The following is an 18,349-nucleotide window of genomic DNA, read 5'->3' as shown; positions in this document are numbered from 1 at the left end:
CACGCACATCGCGCGACAAGGAAGGCCACCAAAAGGACCTAGCAACCAAATCTCTGGTACCAAAAATCCCAGGATGACCAGCCAACACTGAACAATGAACCTCGGAAATCACCTTACTTGTCCATCCATAAGGAACAAACAGCTTCCCCACTGGACAGCGGTCAGGCCTATCAGCCTGAAATTCCCGAAGCACCAGCCGCAAATCAGGGGAGATGGCACCCCTTCCTTAAGAATGCCAACCGGCTCAAGGACTCCAGGAGAATCAGGCGAAAAACTCCAAGAGAGGGCATCAACCTTAACATTCTTAGATCCCAGAAGATACGAGACCACAAAATCAAAACGGGAGAAAAACAGGGACCATCGAACCTGTCTAGGATTCAGCCGCTTGGCCGACTCGAGGTAAATCAGATTCTTATGATCAGTCAAGACCACAACACGGTGCTTAGCTCCCTCAAGCCAATGTCGCCACTCCTCAAACGCCCACTTCATAGCCAACAACTCCCGATTACCGACATCATAATTGCGTTCCGCAGGCGAAAACTTTCTGGAAAAAAAAGCACACGGTTTCATCAAAGAACCATCAGAATCCCTCTGAGACAAAACGGCCCCTGCCCCAATCTCAGAAGCGTCAACCTCAATCTGAAAAGGAAGAGAAACATCCGGCTGACGCAACACAGGGGCAGAAGTAAATCGGCGTTTAAGCTCCCGAAAGGCCTCAACAGCCGCAGAGGACCAATTCGCCACATCAGCACCTTTCTTAGTCAAATCAGTAAGGGGCTTAACCACACTGGAAAAGTTGGCAATGAAACGGCCATAGAAATTAGCAAAGCCCAAAAATTTTTGAAGGCTCTTCACAGATGTGGGTTGAATCCAGTCATGAATAGCTTGGACCTTAACAAGATCCATTTCCATAGACGAGGGAGAAAAAATAAAACCCAAAAAAGAGACCTTCTGAACTCCAAATAGGCACTTAGACCCCTTCACAAATAAAGCATTATCACGAAGGATCTGGAATACCATCCTGACCTGCTTCACATGAGACTCCCAATCATCGGAAAAAATCAAAATATCATCCAAATATACAACCATGAATTTATCAAGATAATTGCGGAAAATATCATGCATGAAGGACTGGAACACAGATTGAGCATTAGAGAGCCCGAATGGCATCACAAGGTATTCAAAATGGCCTTCGGGCATATTAAATGCAGTTTTCCATTCGTCACCCTGTTTAATACGAACAAGATTATATGCCCCTCGGAGGTCAATCTTAGTAAACCAACTATCCCCCTTAATCTGAGCAAACAAATCAGAAAGCAAAGGCAAGGGGTATTGGAATTTGACCGTGATCTTATTAAGAAGACGATAATCTATACAGGGTCTCAAGGAGCCATCCTTCTTAGCAACAAAAAAGAAACCCGCTCCCAATGGTGACGAAGACGGCCGAATATGCCCCTTCTCCAAAGATTCCTTAACATAACTCCGCATGGCGGCATGCTCTGGCACAGACAGATTGAAAAGTCGGCCCTTAGGGAACTTACAACCAGGAATCAAGTTAATAGCACAATCACAGTCCCTATGTGGAGGAAGGGAACTGGACTTGGGCTCATCAAATACATCCTGGAAATCCGACAAAAACTCAGGGACCTCAGAAGAGGGGGAAGAGGAAATTGACATCAAAAGAACGTCACTATGTATCCCTTGACAACCCCAACTAGTCACAGACATAGTTTTCCAATCCAGCACCGGATTATGTTCCTGTAACCATGGAAAACCCAGTACAACAACATCATGCAGCTTATGCAATACCAGAAAACGGCAATTTTCCTGATGTGCAGGAGCCATGTACATGGTCATCTGCGTCCAGTACTGAGGTGTATCCTTGGCCAATGGAGTAGCATCAATGCCCCTCAAAGGAATAGGGCTCTGCAAAGGCTGCAAGGAAAAACCACAGCGCCTAGCGAATTCTAAGTCCATTAAGTTCAGGGCAGCGCCTGAATCCACAAATGCCATGACAGAAAAGGACGACAATGAGCAAATCAGGGTCACAGACAAAAGAAATTTAGGCTGTACAGTACTAATGGTAACAGACCTAGCGACCCTCCTAGTACGTTTAGGGCAATCAGAAATAACATGAGCAGAATCACCACAGTAAAAACACAGCCTATTCTGACGTCTGAATTCCTGCCGTTCTGTTCTAGTCAAAATCCTATCACATTGCATAGGTTCAGGACTCTGCTCAGAGGACACTGCCATATGGTGCATAGCTTTGCGCTCGCGCAAACGCCAATCAATCTGAATGGCTAAAGACATAGATTCGCTCAAACCAGTAGGCGTAGGGAAGCCCACCATAACATCTTTAAGGGCTTCAGAAAGACCTTTTCTGAAAATAGCAGCCAGAGCATCCTCATTCCATTTAGTGAGCACAGACCATTTCCTAAATTTCTGGCAGTATAATTCTGCCGCTTCCTGACCTTGACACAAGGCCAACAGGGTTTTTTCTGCATGATCCACAGAATTAGGTTCGTCATACAATAATCCGAGCACTTGAAAAATGCATCTACATTCAGCAATGCCGGATCCCCTGATTCAAGGGAGAATGCCCAGTCCTGAGGGTCACCACGCAGCAAGGATATGATGATTTTAACTTGCTGAATGGGATCACCAGAAGAACGCCGTTTCAAAGCAAAAAACAATTTGCAGTTATTTTTAAAGTTCAGAAACTTGGATCTGTCCCCAAAAAACAAATCAGGAGTAGGAATTCTAGGCTCCAAAGCCGAAGTCTGGACAACATAATCATGGATACTCTGTACTCTTGCAGCAAGTTGATCCACACGAGAAAACAAACCCTGAACATCCATGCCAGAGCATAAATCCTGAACCACCCAGAGATCAAGAGGAAAAAAAAGACAAAAGAGAGCACAGAAAAAAAAATGGCTCAGAATTTTTTCCTTCTTTTGAGATGCATTTAATTCATTTTTGGCCACTTGTACTGTTATGATCTGGTGGTTTAGGAGCAACATGGGACGAGCTCTGAAGGAAGTGGTACCTGTACTGACCGCAGTCCCTAAGCTCAACAGAACACTAGAAATAGCCGTGGAATGCTCCTAACACTCCCTAGGCACCTCGTCACAGCCTGAGAACTAACTACCCCTAAAGATAGAAACAGGAAAAATATCTTGCCTCAGAGAAAATCCCCAAAGGATAGATAGCCCCCCACAAGTAATGACTGTGAGTGGAGAGGGAAAAGACATACACAGAATGAAACCAGGATGAGCAGAGGAGGCCAGTCTAGCTAGATAGATAGGACAGGATGGAATACTGTGCGGTCAGTATAAAACACTACAAAAATTAAACACAGAGTTTACAAAAATCTCCACACCTGACTAATAGGTGTGGAGGCTAAATCTGCTTCCCAGAGCTTCCAGCAACACTGAATTAATTCATACTGACAAGCTGGACAAACATAGAAAGCACAGAACGGAAAAGTCCACAACCTGTGGACAGAAAAGAGCAAGCAAGGACTTAGCTTTGCTGAACTGGTCAGGATAACAGGGAAATCCAAAGAGATGTGAATCCAACCAGGAACCATTGACAAGTGGCACAAGCTGAAGGAAAGAGCCAGGCTAAATAGCCGAGCAGAATAGACAATCAGTGGAAGCAGCTGCTGACAGCTAAATCCAAGGAGCAGCCACTCCACTTAAAACCACTGGAGGGAGCCCAAGAGCAGAACTCACAAAAGTGCCACTTACAACCACCGGAGGGAGCCCAAGAGCGGAATTCACAACACACAGTGGCTGTTTAACAGACAAAACCAAGGATAAAAACAAAATAAGGAGCTACCCTGTAATATGTAAATAAATAAATAGTGATAACACAAGTAAATAGCATAGAGTACTTATTTGATAAAAGTATAAAAGCCATCCTACTGTGACAAGGCGTACCCAATCAGGATGGACCCCTACTCTTGACTTCAACTCGCTATTTATCAGCAAGCCTCAAAATTAATGGGGGTAGAGCAGAACCCAGAACTGATCCTTTTGGACCTGCCCATGAAAAACTATATAGACAAGAGCGCGATGCCCCTCTATGTACAAAGTGTTCTTCTTTGGTTTTCCTTCAGTTTTTTTGTACTTTGTATACATACAGGGGTGTGGCTCCCCCTTTTGGGGCTATGCATATTTCCTATATCATTTTTAAAGGGTAGGTGCAAAATAATCAGGTCTGGGTCCTTCTCTACCCCTGTCTATTTTGAGGTCTGCTAACACATAGAGAAGGGTGGGGCACCTTGTCGCAGTGGGATGGCTTTTACTCTTTTTAAAAAAATATTGTTAACCAAGTACCCTATTTTATATACATGTGCTATTACTATTTACTTACTGCAGGGTATTTTCACATTTTTGTTTGTATCCTTGGTATTATTTAGTATTATAGATATCACAGGTTCTCCTCATGCTCTTGTTATTGCAGTTGTGATCACAGACTGCACAGCTCTCAGCTCTCCAATCCATATGTTGGCTGCTGCTAGAAGAGCCGTGACCAGACTGGTCCATTAACCTCCTGCAATTGAAAACCGCACATGAGAAAACTGCTTTTCTATTGGAGGAGACTGGTGGACCGGTCTGGTCATGGCTCCTGTTATGAAAGGCAATTCAGTACTACAATGGACATAGCGGTCAGAGCACATACAGTGATCTGACAATAACCCAAAATCATAGAACGAGCTCTGAGACGTGGGAACTCTGCAGACCGCAATCCCTAATCCTCTCCAAACAACACTAGAGGCAGCCGTGGATTGCGCCTAACTCTGCCTATGTAACTCGGCACAGCCTGAGAAACTAACTAGCCTGAAGATAGAAAATAAGCCTACCTTGCCTCAGAGAAATACCCCAAAGGAAAAGGCAGCCCCCCACATATAATGACTGTGAGTTAAGATGAAAAGACAAACGTAGAGATGAAATAGATTCAGCAAAGCGAGGCCCGACTTTCTAAAACAGATCGAGGATAGAAAAGGTAACTTTGCGGTCTACACAAAACCCTAAAGAACACCACGCAAAGGGGGCAAAAAGACCCTCCGTAACGAACTAACGGCACGGAGATACACCCTTTGCGTCCCAGAGCTTCCAGCAACAAATTAGACAAGCTGGACAGAAAAAATAGCAAACAAATAGCAAAGAAGAACTTAGCTATGCAGAGCAGCAGGCCACAGGAATGATCCAGGGAAAAGCAAGTCCAACACTGGAACATTGACAGGAAGCCAGGATCAAAGCATTAGGTGGAGTTAAGTAGAGAAGCACCTAACGACCTCACCAGATCACCTGAGGGAGGAAACTCAGAAGCCGCAGTACCACTTCCCTCCACCAACAGAAGCTCACAGAGAGAATCAGCCGAAGTACCACTTGTGACCACAGGAGGGAGCTCTGCCACAGAATTCACAACAGTACCCCCCCCTTGAGGAGGGGTCACCGAACCCTCACCAGAGCCCCCAGGCCGACCAGGATGAGCCACATGAAAGGCACGAACAAGATCGGGAGCATGGACATCAGAGGCAAAAACCCAGGAATTATCTTCCTGAGCATAACCCTTCCATTTAACCAGATACTGGAGTTTCCGTCTAGAAACACGAGAATCCAAAATCTTCTCCACAATATACTCCAATTCCCCCTCCACCAAAACCGGGGCAGGAGGATCAACAGATGGAACCATAGGTGCCACGTATCTCCGCAACAATGACCTATGGAATACGTTATGTATGGAAAAAGAATCTGGAAGGGTCAGACGAAAAGACACAGGATTAAGAACCCCAGAAATCCTATACGGACCAATGAAACGAGGTTTAAACTTAGGAGAGGAAACCTTCATAGGAATATGACGAGAAGATAACCAAACCAGATCCCCAACACGAAGTCGGGGACCCACACGGCGTCTGCGATTAGCGAAACGTTGAGCATTCTCCTGGGACAAGGTCAAATTGTCCACTACATGAGTCCAAATCTGCTGCAACCTGTCCACCACAGTATCCACACCAGGACAGTCCGAAGACTCAATCTGTCCTGAAGAGAAACGAGGATGGAACCCAGAATTGCAGAAAAATGGCGAAACCAAGGTAGCCGAGCTGGCCCGATTATTAAGGGCGAACTCAGCCAAAGTCAAAAAGGACACCCAGTCATCCTGATCGGCAGAAACAAAGCATCTCAGATATGTTTCCAAGGTCTGATTGGTTCGTTCGGTCTGGCCATTAGTCTGAGGATGGAAAGCTGAGGAAAAAGACAAGTCAATGCCCATCCTACCACAAAAGGCTCGCCAAAACCTTGAAACAAACTGGGAACCTCTGTCAGAAACGATATTCTCTGGAATGCCATGTAAACGAACCACATGCTGGAAGAAAAATGGCACCAAATCAGAGGAGGAAGGCAATTTAGACAAGGGTACCAGATGGACCATCTTAGAAAAGCGATCACAGACCACCCAAATGACTGACATCTTTTGAGAAACGGGAAGATCAGAAATAAAATCCATAGAGATATGTGTCCAAGGCCTCTTCGGGACGGGCAAGGGCAAAAGCAACCCACTGGCACGAGAACAGCAGGGCTTAGCCCGAGCACAAATCCCACAGGACTGCACAAAAACACGCACATCCCGCGACAAAGACGGCCACCAAAAGGATCTAGCCACCAACTCTCTGGTACCAAAGGTTCCAGGATGACCAGCCAACACCGAACAATGAACCTCAGAGATAACTTTATTGGTCCACCTATCAGGGACAAACAGTCTCTCCGCTGGACAACGATCAGGTTTATTAGCCTGAAATTTTTGCAGCACCCGCCGCAAATCAGGGGAGATGGCAGACACAATTACTCCTTCCTTGAGGATACCCGCCGGCTCAGACAAACCCGGAGAGTCGGGCACAAAACTCCTAGACAGAGCATCCGCCTTCACATTTTTAGAGCCCGGAAGGTACGAAATCACAAAGTCAAAACGGGCAAAAAACAGCGACCAACGAGCCTGTCTAGGATTCAACTGCTTAGCAGACTCAAGATAAGTCAAGTTCTTATGATCAGTCAAGACCACCACGCGATGCTTAGCTCCTTCAAGCCAATGACGCCACTCCTCGAATGCCCACTTCATGGCCAGCAACTCTCGGTTGCCCACATCATAATTTCGCTCAGCAGGCGAAAACTTCCTGGAAAAAAAAGCGCATGGTTTCATCACTGAGCAATCAGAACCTCTCTGCGACAAAACAGCCCCTGCTCCAATCTCAGAAGCATCAACCTCGACCTGGAACGGAAGAGAAACATCTGGTTGACACAACACAGGGGCAGAAGAAAAGCGACGCTTCAACTCTTGAAAAGCTTCCACAGCAGCAGAAGACCAATTGACCAAATCAGCACCCTTCTTGGTCAAATCGGTCAATGGTTTGGCAATACTAGAAAAATTGCAGATGAAGCGACGATAAAAATTAGCAAAGCCCAGGAACTTTTGCAGACTTTTCAGAGATGTCGGCTGAGTCCAATCATGGATGGCTTGGACCTTAACAGGATCCATCTCGATAGTAGAAGGGGAAAAGATGAACCCCAAAAATGAAACCTTCTGCACACCAAAGAGACACTTTGATCCCTTCACAAACAAAGAATTAGCACGCAGGACCTGAAAAACTGTTCTGACCTGCTTCACATGAGACTCCCAATCATCCGAGAAGATCAAAATGTCATCCAAGTACACAATCAGGAATTTATCCAGGTACTCTCGGAAGATGTCATGCATAAAGGACTGAAACACTGATGGAGCATTGGCAAGTCCGAATGGCATCACTAGATACTCAAAATGACCCTCGGGCATATTAAATGCAGTTTTCCATTCATCTCCTCGCCTGATTCGCACCAGATTATACGCACCACGAAGATCTATCTTGGTGAACCAACTAGCCCCCTTAATCCGAGCAAACAAATCAGATAACAATGGCAAGTGGTACTGAAATTTAACCGTGATCTTATTTAGAAGGCGGTAATCTATACAAGGTCTCAGCGAACCATCCTTCTTGGCTACAAAAAAGAACCCTGCTCCTAATGGTGACGATGACGGGCGAATATGCCCCTTCTCCAGGGATTCCTTCACATAACTGCGCATATCGGCGTGCTCAGGCACGGATAAATTAAACAGTCGACCTTTTGGGAATTTACTACCAGGAATCAAATTGATAGCACAATCACAATCCCTATGCGGAGGTAGGGCATCGGACTTGGGCTCATCAAATACATCCCGGTAATCAGACAAGAACTCTGGAACCTCAGAAGGGGTGGATGACGAAATTGACAGAAATGGAACATCACCATGTACCCCCTGACAACCCCAGCTGGACACCGACATGGATTTCCAATCTAATACTGGATTATGGGCTTGTAGCCATGGCAACCCCAACACGACCACATCATGCAGATTATGCAACACCAGAAAGCGAATAACCTCCTGATGTGCAGGAGCCATGCACATGGTCAGCTGGGTCCAGTATTGAGGCTTATTCTTGGCCAAAGGCGTGGCATCAATTCCTCTCAATGGAATAGGACACTGCAAGGGCTCTAAGAGAAACCCACAACGCTTAGCATACTCCAAGTCCATCAAATTCAGGGCAGCGCCTGAATCCACAAATGCCATGACAGAATACGATGACAAAGAGCAGATCAAGGTAACGGACAGAAGAAATTTTGACTGTACCGTACCAATGGTGGCAGACCTAGCGAACCGCTTAGTGCGCTTAGGACAATCAGAGATAGCATGAGTGGAATCACCACAGTAGAAACACAGCCCATTCAGACGTCTGTGTTCTTGCCGTTTAACTCTGGTCAAAGTCCTATCGCACTGCATAGGCTCAGGTTTAAGCTCAGGTAATACCGCCAAATGGTGCACAGATTTACGCTCACGCAAGCGTCGACCGATCTGAATGGCCAAAGACATAGACTCATTCAAACCAGCAGGCATAGGAAATCCCACCATGACATCCTTAAGGGCTTCAGAGAGACCCTTTCTGAACATAGCTGCCAGCGCAGATTCATTCCATTGAGTGAGCACGGACCACTTTCTAAATTTCTGACAATATACCTCTATCTCATCCTGACCCTGACAAAGAGCCAGCAAATTTTTCTCTGCCTGATCCACTGAATTAGGTTCATCGTACAGCAATCCGAGCGCCAGGAAAAACGCATCGATATTACTCAATGCAGGATCTCCTGGTGCAAGAGAAAATGCCCAGTCCTGAGGGTCGCCGCGCAAAAAAGAAATAACAATCAAAACCTGTTGAACTGGATCACCAGAGGAGCGAGGTTTCAAGGCCAGAAATAATTTACAATTATTTTTGAAACTCAGAAACTTAGTTCTATCTCCAAAAAACAAATCAGGAATAGGAATTCTTGGTTCCAACATATCTTTCTGAGCAATAGTGTCTTGAATCTTTTGTACTCTTGCCGAGAGTTGATCCACAAATGAAGACAGACTTCTAATGTCCATCGCTACACCTGTGTACTGAACCACCCAAATGTCTAGGGGAAAAATAGACATAGCGGTCAGAGCACATACAGTGATCTGACAATAACCCAAAATCATAGAACGAGCTCTGAGACGTGGGAACTCTGCAGACCGCAATCCCTAATCCTCTCCAAACAACACTAGAGGCAGCCGTGGATTGCGCCTAACTCTGCCTATGCAACTCGGCACAGCCTGAGAAACAACCTAGCCTGAAGATAGAAAATAAGCCTACCTTGCCTCAGAGAAATACCCCAAAGGAAAAGGCAGCCCCCCACATATAATGACTGTGAGTTAAGATGAAAAGACAAACGTAGAGATGAAATAGATTCAGCAAAGCGAGGCCCGACTTTCTTAACAGATCGAGGATAGAAAAGGTAACTTTGCGGTCTACACAAAACCCTAAAGAACACCACGCAAAGGGGGCAAAAAGACCCTCCGTACCGAACTAACGGCACGGAGGTACACCCTTTGCGTCCCAGAGCTTCCAGCAGCAAATTAGACAAGCTGGACAGAAAAAATAGCAAACAAATAGCAAAGAAGAACTTAGCTATGCAGAGCAGCAGGCCACAGGAATGATCCAGGGAAAAGCAAGTCCAACACTGGAACATTGACAGGAAGCCAGGATCAAAGCATTAGGTGGAGTTAAGTAGAGAAGCACCTAACGACCTCACCAGATCACCTGAGGGAGGAAACTCAGAAGCCGCAGTACCACTTCCCTCCACCAACAGAAGCTCACGGAGAGAATCAGCCGAAGTACCACTTGTGACCACAGGAGGGAGCTCTGCCACAGAATTCACAACAGGCTCCTCCAGCTTAAACCATTGTATGGACTGGAGAGCTGTGCACTCTGTGAGGAAAGCTGCACTAATAGGAGGAGAACCCATCATATCTATAGTAAGTGCCGCAAAAACACATCTGATAAAATATAATGTGACTGACCCCATTTCTTCATTCTGTGGCCAGCAATAGACAGTATAATACAATGAAACCCAATGAAACTCAATAACAAAAATGATTTTTAGAAACAATTGCAAGCATTAAAAAAAATGTCCCCAATGGTGGACAATCCTGTTAAAGGGTTAATTTGAAACTTATTTTTTTTCTTACTTTATGTGGCTAAGAATTTACTGGTTAGCTAACTACCTGTCTGTTCTGCCCAGCGCTAATGTCTTCCTGCGTCTTCCGTTTCTTCTCTTCTGCCCTGATCTGCCAATGGAGGCATCACTGTGGACGTGTTTTTGATTGACAGCCATCTCCTTGCTGCCTTAATGTGTGTAGGCAGCTGTCAATCAGCATGGGCAAAAAGAAGAACTGAAGGGATTGCCTGGTCAAAGATTATTGATGACCTATCCCTAGCATAGGACACCAATATTAGATCAATGGGGTCCGCTGTGGCCGGATGTAAACACATGGGCCATAGATGCAAAGCACAGTTCCATTCAGTGTTAGGCTGTCATGTACAAAAGATAAGCTCAGTTCTTTTGAATTGGAGCTGTTCTGCAATAACCCACATGGACCAGGCTGGAACAAATAACAACTGATTATTGGGGTGCCAGGAGCCAGACCCCAACCAATATGATATTGACTACATATCCTAGGTCATCAATATGTAGTGATAACTGTAATGGTAACCCAAAGAAATGGGTTGGAAAAAATGTTGGTATAAGGAAAATGTGCAGGTGCATATTCACACTGGGGTCATTAACAAACATAACCTAGGATAAAGACCTCTTTGAAGGCAGACTGTCCTGAGTGAGTGCATGCTGTGCGCTGCAAGTGTACGCAACACATACTTGTACCCCAAGGCCAGACAGCCTCTTTAATGAAAGCTCACATATAGTGACTCATTTTGATACATAGTGTTAAATTAAATTTAATAATTAATTAAGAGGTTTTTGGGGATAGGAAAAATTGAGTAAGGATGGGAAATGTTTTAGATGCTACATTATACTTTTATTGAAGCTATACATAACTAACCTGCAACATGTCAGCTAAAACCAATGTAATAAAAAAAGATAAAGACAGTATTTAACACTGAGATAATTGATGCCTAAATATCAAAACAAGGTCATATTCCAGATAAATGTCACCAGAATGTGCTCTTCTGAGTCTCAATTAAATAGCCTCAACAGCAAGATGTCAGAGAAAGAAAGACTTAGCATTTTGGAATGTGGCCGGTCTCCCCATTGCCCTGAAAAAATGCATGCTTGAACATTTATGGGGAAGGTGGGGGGAACAGTTTATCCAGGACTTTTTTTCTCAATGGTTTTTAGCACTTACTGTATTGGCAGTTATTTGCTACCTAACTGCCTGATCTTCCTTGTGACGATCTCTCCTGGGTCAGAAAGACCATGGACCACTCCTGCCGGCGATTCTCCTGCATCCTGTCACATCACGTCGACAAAGCAATTCCTTCTCTGTTGATAGGGCTTGATAGGGTTGATAGGGTTGATAGGGCTGCTGCTGCGCTAGGCTGAGACGTCTGTCAGTCAACATGATGTCGGCAGCGACGACTTGATGACAGAGGAGAGATGAAGAGAAGGAACTGATTTGTTGACATGATTTTACAAGAAGCAGAAGAATCAATGACAGGGGCAGTTTTGTTAGCAATTACTTGCTGATAAGTGCTTAGACCTTAAAACTCTCGAATAACTCCTTAACGTTCGTGGCCAAAAGGCATGTCCTTTAAGCCGGGTAGATTTTGAGGGGAAAAAAATCTTAACTCTGCTGGATCAAAGAAGCTAAAATAAGAAGTTATCTATGAAAGCCAATCATGCACGATCATAGTGCCATGCCACAACTGGCTGCCATGGTCATGGGATCTGATGTCTCAATGGGCATGACAGCATTACTCTGCAAGTTAAAGATGTATCTGGTTTAGAAAACCTATCATCAAACACTCCATTAGAGAATTTGAAGTTATTAGAAGCATTCATTCTTGTGGCACCTCCATCAAGAAGAACGAGATTTCAGTGGTAATACTACAAAAGAATGGGAGACTTGTGATTAATTTCCGCAATAGATTACAAGCTGATCACTGGTAACCAGCAATAGAGCAACCCGAAAGGGATTTTAAAAACCAAACAAGTTTTATTTTAAATTTTTCTCCAGTAAGAAGTTCAAGTCCCTATAGGCCCATGTCCAACATGCAAATACTTTAGAGAGTAAGATGACTTGAAATCTAGTGCCACCTACTGAAAATAGCAATCTTAGTACTCAGTTTTGACACTTTACCGAGCCTTGCCACATGGCTTAGGATAATAAGCAAACCGGAAACTATATTTCCAGATACATGTTTTGGGTGTTGCCCCTCAAACCAAAAGATCTGATTTGGCTGTATGAGAAGCCTCTGACTGGGGTTCTGAGGAGGAACATTTCTTGCTGAGGAGCAGTGCATGGTCTATAGGTCTCCTTGGATTGGAACTCTCACAGAGAAACATGACTCATTAGACCTCCAGACAAATGTAGACATTTTCTTTGCACAAGGAACTGACAACTGAGTTAGACATAAAAAGCCATTTGTCTAGAAGGCTTGGAAGTGTAAATCTCTTAACTATTCATCAGAAATTGCGTTTTATACTGAATGTTGGATATAATGTATATTCATTTGGAATTGGCATAAACCACAGGTGAACTGAAACGTGGATCTGCTAAGCCTTTGAACGTCACATGACAAATTCCAGTAGATTACAATAATGTTTATAATGAACTTGCAATGAACTGATATATTTGTAGCGTTTGATACTGCGAGTATGTGATTGTTAATTTTTAGACCAGATGTCGTCAATGATGTAGCACCGTGTTTATATCTTTGGAAATAGCTCGAGCAACTTTAACCTAATTCTGATAGATTGTCAAAACAGTTTTTGTTCTCATTCCTTTAAGTTATGAAATTTCTTTGAAAATAGACTACAATAGCTAACACTTCAATATCTTAACATCAGAAGTAAGAAGAATGTACTAAGAGAATAAAGCCTCTTTCCGGTGTATGTACTTGACAGGCACATTTTTTTCCTCATTGGCACTTACTAGTTGTATATGGTGTTACTACAGAACATGTAATTCTTGATATAGTGATAAAAGGTAGCATTGCAAAGGTTAAATTAGGCCCCTCTTTTTGGTAATGTTCTGCCACCCAAGGCAGAAGTTTCTAGTGTTTGTTATCTCCTCCATGCTTGTAAGGGGACTCCATTTGCAGCCCTTTTAAACCAGGTTTTTCCCATATAAAGTGGGGAAGAATGCTGTATATAAGTCCCCAATATGCTCTGCATAACACAAAAAATGCTTTTTATTATGCTCACCTATGGGGCTGGACGGTCCAATCCAATGAGCGTCACTGGTCTTGATCTTGATCCGTCACCTATAGGGTTGAGCGAAACGGGTCGAACATTTTCAAAAGTCGCCGACTTTTGGCTAAGTCGGGGTTTCATGAAACCCGATCCGACCCCTGTGCGGGGTCGGCCATGCGGTACGCGACTTTCGCGCCAAAGTCGCGTTTCAATGACGCGAAAAGCGCCATTTCTCAGCCAATGAAGGTAAACGCAGAGTGTGGGCAGCGTGATGACATAGGTCCTGGTCCCCACCATCTTAGAGAAGGGCATTGCAGTGATTGGCTTGCTGTCTGCAACGTCACAGGGGCTATAAAGAGGCGTTCCCGCCGACCGCCATCTTACTGCTGCTGATCTGAGCTTAGGGAGAGGTTGCTGCCGCTTTGTCAGAAGCAGGGATAGCGTTAGGCAGGGTCCATTAACCACAAAACCGCTTGTGCTGCAGCGATTTGCACTGTCCAACACCACCCTCGGTGTGCAGGGACAGTGGAAGTTTTTTTTTTTTTTTTTTCCCCTCAGCGCTGTAGCTCATTGGGCTGCCCTAGAAGGCTCCCTGATAGCTGCATTGCTGTGTGTACGCCGCTGTGCAAACCAACTGCTTTTTTCAAAGCACAAATCCTCTTGTTCCTTCCTTTCTGCACAGCTATCTTTTTTGTTTGTCCACACTTTTTATTTCATTTGTGCATCAGTCCACTCCTTATTGCTGCCTGCCATACCTGGCTGAGATTACTGCAGGCAGGGAGATAGTAGCTGCCTGCCATACCTGGCTGAGATTACTGCAGGCAGGGAGATAGTAATTGTAGGACATTCCCTGTTTTTTTTTTTTTTTTTTTTTTGGTGGGAGATTAAGATTGGCAATTTGGCATTTCTGCTAGAGTGCCATCCCTGTGTGTGCCATCTCTCTCACATAGTGGGCCATAGAAAGCCTTTTCATTTTTCTGTATTTTTTTTTGTGGGGTGTATAAATTCTCCCTGATAAAAATACAGTGGGAGATTAATATTGGCCTTTGGGCTTGTGTGCCAGTCCTGAGTGTGCCATCTCTCTCACAAATAGTGGGCCATAGAAAGCCTATTTTATTTTTTTGGGGGTTTTATAAATTCTCCCTGAAAAAAAGGGAGATTAATATTGGCCTCTGGGCTTCTGTGCCAGTCCTGAGCGTGCCATCTGTGCCAGTCCTGAGCGTCCCATCTCTCTCACAAATAGTGGGCCATAGAAAGCCTATTTAATTTTTTTTTTGGTTTTATAAATTTTCCCTGAAAAAAGGGAGATTAATATTGGCCTCTGGGCTTGTGTGCCAGTTGTGAGCGTGCCATCTGTGCCAGTCCTGAGCGTGCCATCTCTCTCACAAATAGTGGGCCATAGAAAGCCTATTTAATTTTTTTTTTGGTTTTATAAATTTTCCCTGAAAAAAGGGAGATTAATATTGGCCTCTGGGCTTGTGTGCCAGTTGTGAGCGTGCCATCTGTGCCAGTCCTGAGCGTGCCATCTCTCTCACAAATAGTGGGCCATAGAAAGCCTATTTAAATATTTTTTTGGTTTTATAAATTCTCCCAGAAAAAAAGGGAGATTAATATTGGCCTCTGGGCTTCTGTGCCAGTCCTGAGCGTGCCATCTGTGCCAGTCCTGAGCGTCCCATCTCTCTCACAAATAGTGGGCCATAGAAAGCCTATTTAATTTTTTTTTTGGTTTTATAAATTTTCCCTGAAAAAAGGGAGATTAATATTGGCCTCTGGGCTTGTGTGCCAGTTGTGAGCGTGCCATCTGTGCCAGTCCTGAGCGTGCCATCTCTCTCACAAATAGTGGGCCATAGAAAGCCTATTTAATTTTTTTTTTGGTTTTATAAATTTTCCCTGAAAAAAGGGAGATTAATATTGGCCTCTGGGCTTGTGTGCCAGTTGTGAGCGTGCCATCTGTGCCAGTCCTGAGCGTGCCATCTCTCTCACAAATAGTGGGCCATAGAAAGCCTATTTAAATATTTTTTTGGTTTTATAAATTCTCCCAGAAAAAAAGGGAGATTAATATTGGCCTCTGGGCTTCTGTGCCAGTCCTGAGCGTGCCATCTGTGCCAGTCCTGAGCGTCCCATCTCTCTCACAAATAGTGGGCCATAGAAAGCCTATTTAATTTTTTTTTTGGTTTTATAAATTTTCCCTGAAAAAAGGGAGATTAATATTGGCCTCTGGGCTTGTGTGCCAGTTGTGAGCGTGCCATCTGTGCCAGTCCTGAGCGTGCCATCTCTCTCACAAATAGTGGGCCATAGAAAGCCTATTTAATTTTTTTTTTGGTTTTATAAATTTTCCCTGAAAAAAGGGAGATTAATATTGGCCTCTGGGCTTGTGTGCCAGTTGTGAGCGTGCCATCTGTGCCAGTCCTGAGCGTGCCATCTCTCTCACAAATAGTGGGCCATAGAAAGCCTATTTAAATATTTTTTTGGTTTTATAAATTCTCCCAGAAAAAAAGGGAGATTAATATTGGCCTCTGGGCTTCTGTGCCAGTCCTGAGCGTGCCATCTGTGCCAGTCCTGAGCGTCCCATCTCTCTCACAAATAGTGGGCCATAGAAAGCCTATTTAATTTTTTTTTTGGTTTTATAAATTTTCCCTGAAAAAAGGGAGATTAATATTGGCCTCTGGGCTTGTGTGCCAGTTGTGAGCGTGCCATCTGTGCCAGTCCTGAGCGTGCCATCTCTCTCACAAATAGTGGGCCATAGAAAGCCTATTTAATTTTTTTTTTGGTTTTATAAATTTTCCCTGAAAAAAGGGAGATTAATATTGGCCTCTGGGCTTGTGTGCCAGTTGTGAGCGTGCCATCTGTGCCAGTCCTGAGCGTGCCATCTCTCTCACAAATAGTGGGCCATAGAAAGCCTATTTAAATATTTTTTTGGTTTTATAAATTCTCCCAGAAAAAAAGGGAGATTAATATTGGCCTCTGGGCTTCTGTGCCAGTCCTGAGTGTGCCATCTGTGCCAGTCCTGAGCGTCCCATCTCTCTCACAAATAGTGGGCCATAGAAAGCCTATTTTTTTTGGGGGGGGGGTTTTAGAAATTCTCCCTGGAAAAAAAAAGGGAGATTAATATTGCCCTTTGGGCTTGTGTGCCAGTACTAAGCGTTCCATCTCTCTCTCTCTCTCTTAGTCAGTGGGCCATAGAACGCCTATTTTTGGTTTTATTTGTTTTCTAAATTCTCCCTGAAAAAATCATTTTATTTTATTTGGTTTCTAAATTCTTCCTGATAAAATCATATTTTTTTTATTATTTTTTTTTCTAAAGTCTCCCTGAAAAAAAAAAAAAAAAAAAAAAAACAGTGGGAGATTAATATTGGCCTTTCTGCTTGTGTGCCAGTCTTGACTCCTGGGTGTGCCATCTCTCTCTCTCTCTCTCTCTCTCTCTCTCTCTCTCCAATTGTGGTCCATAGAAAGCCTATATTTTTTTTCCTTGATTTGGGTTCCAAAATCTACCAGAGAAAATAACTCCATCAATCATTGGTAGAAAAATATTGGCCTCTGGGCTTGTGTGCCACTCCTGATTCCTGTGTGCGTCATCTCTCACTCAGTGGCCCATAGAAAGCATATAGTTTGTTACATTTGTTTTCTAAATTCTCCCTGCAAAAATCAATTTTTTTTTTTTGGGGGGGTTTCTAAAGTGTTCCTGAAAAAAATAAAAATAAAAAACAAATAATAGTGTGACATTAATATTAACATTTGTGCTTCAGTGACAGTCCTGCGTGTGGGGCATCTCTCTAATTTGCAGCCACCAAAAAAAGAGTGTGTAACATTGTGCCTGATTTTCGCGGTGGTCTCACCAACCTGTAAAGGGGTAGCTAAATCATACTGAAGTTATAGCTCACCGTGTAAGTTGTGTGACTGCAACAAATAACGTTAGTTTGGTTACGTTTTTAAAACAATGAGGAAGTCTAGTGGAAGAGGTCGTGGCCGGGGGCGTTCATTGTCAGCTGGTAATGAGGGTAGTGGTAGTGGTGGAGCATCAGGTGGTCGTGGGGAAAAAAATATTGCACCTAAGTCTGGAGCTGTGGAGCCAGGTTCGTCGTCCGGCTACACAAGGCCTCGAACGCTCCCTTTTCTGGGATTAGGAAAACCGCTTTTAAAGCCGGAGCAGCAAGAGCAAGTTTTGGCTTATCTTGCTGACTCAGCCTCTAGCTCTTTTGCCTCCTCTCGTGAAACTGGTAAAAGTAAAAGCAGCGCGTCGTTAGTGGATGTTCACGGTCAGGGACAAGTCACTTCCTTGTCCTCTTCAGCAAAAACAACAACAGAGAAGAATGCAGCAGGCGACACAACGGGTTACTCCATGGAGCTCTTTACACATACCGTCCCTGGCTTAGAAAGTGAAGCAGTTAACAGTCCATGCCCATTACAAATTGAATCTGACATGGAGTGCACTGACGCACAGCCACAGCCAGACTACTATGCTGGTCCTTTGACTCAGACCACAACATTGCCCTCGCAGGGTGCTGATCAAGAATCAGACCCTGATGAGACTATGTTGCCCC

This window comes from Ranitomeya imitator, chromosome 6 (genome assembly GCF_032444005.1).
Source record: "Ranitomeya imitator isolate aRanImi1 chromosome 6, aRanImi1.pri, whole genome shotgun sequence".
Taxonomy (NCBI): Eukaryota; Metazoa; Chordata; class Amphibia; order Anura; family Dendrobatidae; genus Ranitomeya; species Ranitomeya imitator.
This window is presented reverse-complemented; position numbering follows the sequence as displayed.